Source organism: Tetrao urogallus, assembly GCF_951394365.1.
Source record: "Tetrao urogallus genome assembly, chromosome: Z".
NCBI lineage: Eukaryota > Metazoa > Chordata > Aves > Galliformes > Phasianidae > Tetrao > Tetrao urogallus.
In genome coordinates, this window is record NC_136816.1 from 25,373,353 (window position 1) to 25,377,037 (window position 3,685).

The 3,685-nt window shown below is 38.9% G+C and overlaps 1 long non-coding RNA gene across 2 annotated transcripts; it reads left to right on the top strand.

Annotated features, from left to right (window-relative positions):
* The first annotated feature begins 288 nt into the window (after positions 1–288).
* LOC306956889 lies at positions 289–2,255 on the top strand. Of its 2 annotated transcripts, XR_013792603.1 has the most exons (4): positions 289–336; positions 440–487; positions 1,981–2,037; positions 2,127–2,255. It is a non-coding gene; the product is annotated as an uncharacterized lncRNA (long non-coding RNA). The 2 variants fall into 2 exon arrangements; XR_013792604.1 differs by lacking the exon at positions 289–336 and having other exon boundaries at positions 351–487.
* The last annotated feature ends 1,430 nt before the right edge of the window (positions 2,256–3,685 follow it).

Consider the following 3,685-nt stretch of genomic DNA (forward strand, 5'->3'; position numbering starts at 1 on the left):
CGCTGGCCCGGCCGCCAGACAGCGCGGGGACGTGCGGCTGCGGATTATTGCAGACTAAGCAGTCTGGCGCTGCAGCAGCGGGGGGGGGGGGGGGGGGAGGGGGGAAGAGGGAGGAAAGGGAGGGGGGTCGGTGGGGGGAGGCGGGCGGAGGGAGTGTGTATGTGTAAGGAGGGGACGGGAGGGGAGCGGGGAGCTGGCAGGCAGCCAGCTACCATCAGAATTAGCTCATTGTTCAATATAACCAGCGCTGGCAGCCAAATCCCAGCCCGAGAGAGAGGGAGACTTTCCCCCAGCCACCCCCCACCCCTTTTTCTCCACGACTGCACTTTGGAAGAGGTGCAGTCATTCCTTCCCACACCCCCTACCCTCTCTCCACTCCCCCAACTATAAATTCCCTCTGTAGCATGCTGCCCTTTTTTAATCCACATTTGTGTTTCAGATCATGTAGAAAGGACAGAAAGTGAGCAGGGAGCGGGGGCTTTTGTCTGTAAGTATATGCAATTCCAATCCACAGAATTTTGTTCTACTTTTAATTAATCCTCTCTCTCTTTCTTTCTTTCTTTCTTTCTCTTCGTTTCCTTTTGCCCTTAGCTGGTCTGTGCTTGCAGCTTGCAGCACGCTCTCGGTGCACATTTCCAAAACAGGCTTTCTTGAAGGAGATGAGAGAACGTGCAGTATATATGCTTAACTCTTTGTCTTTGTGCTTTGAGGCTGGATTTCTGGGCTGGGGATTGTGCTGCACACATGCAAGGGGAGACGAGAAGTGGTTTTGTAAAACTAATTCCTCTCTTTTTTTTTGGTTTTTCACTCCGAAATCACCAAAACGCCTTTCTGAATTTTGGGCGCTTAGATTTTTTAGCATGTATGCAAGGCTCTAGGATTGGGTTTTCGTCTCTTTTCTTCTCTCTTGTAAAACGAATCTCCCTCTTCTCCGCCCTGACACTGGATTCCTCTCAGGCTGCTGGTGTTTATTTTTAGAAGGCAGTCATTCTTGCAACAGCCTTCTGCGTTTTTGCATGTGCAGCAGTTAAATTTTGGGTGGCTCTTTAGGGAGAGAGAGAGGAAAAAAACAAAAACAAAAACAAACAAACAAAAAAACCCCAAACAAATGTATTTTGGTGTGCATTTTTTGATGTGCTTTCTTCCAAATGTTTCTATGTCCATTTATAGGTAAGAGTTTGCAGTTTTCTGTCCAGCATAGATGTATGTATTTGTGTGTAGACATATGACTCATACCTAATTATATCTCGTACATACACACTATAGGTAAGAAATATATAATCTATCAGTAGAAGAGAACTTTATTTTTTCACTTTATGAGAACTGATAAAGGAGGTGTGCTACAAATTCACTCAGTTAAAAGAGCAGTAATTTGAACGAGGTAGGACCTACTCTTTTTTTTCCTCCCTATTAAAAATAGGTGTGTGCATGCAAGTATGTGTGTGTGGAATAGAGGGAGAGAAAACGGGAGGTTATGTAATGCAGTGCCATTTCCAAAAATACCTACTCTCTGGGCCGTTACATTGTGAATGCCTGACACTGTAATGCGTGTTTCTTGACTGGAAAAAAAAAAAAAAAAAAAAGCGCCACACTTTGTAGTATGGCTGCAAACAATGGACCACCTTTCACAGTAAGCACGGGTTGGTGGATTTTGTCCCGTTGACTAATTTTTAGGTGTCTTAACCATTAGGACTCTTCAGAGAAGTACCAAGCGCATAGCATAATAGTTTTGCAAATCCGAGTGCTAGGGATTCCTTTTTCGTATATTTAAGCCTACAGAACACTGAAGAGCAGAGGAATATGGTATATAAGTGTACATGTGGTTAGAATAATTTGCATAACTTTAATCTTAACCACTGAAGCTTATTCTTGGCTCACTACTGTCACACTGGAGAGGAAAAAAAAAAAAAAAAACTTTTAAATATTGTGACAGTTTTAATTACATTTGTTTTCATTATTTTTTTTTTTAATTACTTTCAGATCCTTGTGCTACCTGAGAGAAACTGCAATCCTAAGACTTAACAGAATCTAAAAATGGTAAGAATTAGCTGTAATTAGCAGTTTTAGCAAAGCACTTTTTTTTTTTTTTTTTTCCCTAATAAATACAAACCTTTTCCCATCCTCAGCACCCATCTATAAAGACAAACTTTTTGAAGTTAAGGAGATTTGCCATACAGTGATGGATGTACCTTGAAAGTCTCCGCATGTTGAATCTTTGATTTTCTTGCAATTTTTGAATAAAAATCTGAAATCTCTCTTTGTGTAGTAAGGCTTATTTAATTGCAAAATTGCATGCTTAGGTGACTGTGAAAAATACACATCAGCACACTTTTAGGAAAACATTCAGGCAAAACAATATCCAGTAATTTCACTCTCCCTCCCCCCAAAAGAAGAAAGAAATAGATCAGTGTAATTAGTAAATGAAGCAGATTTAATATTATTCTGTCAGGGAAGTACATAAGATGCAAACAGGTTTTTCTTATTATTTGGTAGTTTTTTATGAATTATAGCTTTTTCTAGTGATTCAAATCTGTTTCAGAAAAAAAAAAAAAAAAAAAAAAGGCTAGGCCTCAGCCTAACTGGACTTGCAAGCATGTGGAATATATTTAATAAAGTATTCAAGAATTGTCCATTTTCTTCAGTGCTAATTGTGCTTATATTTTTACTGAGTAAAGCCCATATGTTATGCTCTGAGTTATTACTGCTGGCATGTATTAATTTTGAGGATGAAACAGATTATGCACCTAAACATTCTCTAAATATGGCGTTCCCTGGGAATGTTTGAGGATCAGCAAGACAAAGACAGTTCTTTACTGAGGAAGTCGTAAAGTAGGCATAATTTAATCATATGATCTATAGTCATGCAGAATTCTTGATCGAAGACCCAGCTATTCCTGAATGCATATGTGGACATAAGTAGGATTTATTTTGATGGCTACTGGTGTGCAATGCTATCACAGACAAAAGTGTGTTAATGTATAAGGGACAATACCTTGCCCAAATTAGCACTGAGTAAGTAGTAGAATGACTGCAAATTATTTTCTGTATGTGATGTAAAATAATGTGTGATATTCTCAAGGACATACTACTATGAAAATTGGGATAATTAATTGCATTATTATATTATACTTGTGTGGGCCTTTGAAGTTGTTTTGATGTGGAGGAGGAAGGATGAAGCAAAGGACGTTTAAAATACAATGTGTAATCTGTAGTAAGGTTTTTTCTTTAAGGCTCCTTATTTCATATCATCCCCATCTGCAAAAATAAACTTGCAAATTCTGGAGTTTTAATCTATTCTGGAACCTACTTTCATCAAAGTGCTTTGCTCATCTGTACATAAATGAATAGTTGGGGGTGAGGAATTGTAAGGGAAGTGATTCACTTAAGCTGTGAATAGAAATTGTGTTAAAATACATTCTGTTCACAGAACTGTGGAATACTGGATAAGGAAACTGTTTTTCTAACAACACCAAGGTGACAATCAGCCCACATTCTGAGATGGTATGCGGGCTGTTATATGCAACATAAGCCTATCTCTGGAACAAAAGATTATTTTAAGTTTTGTTAGGCATAAAATAGCCTTTGATTTTTACCAGCAGATGGTCCTATAGATCTAGCAAGGTTCCTGTGATAGTCAGAGAAATCAGTTTTGTGAAAACAATATCCATGTCAGAACATAATATAC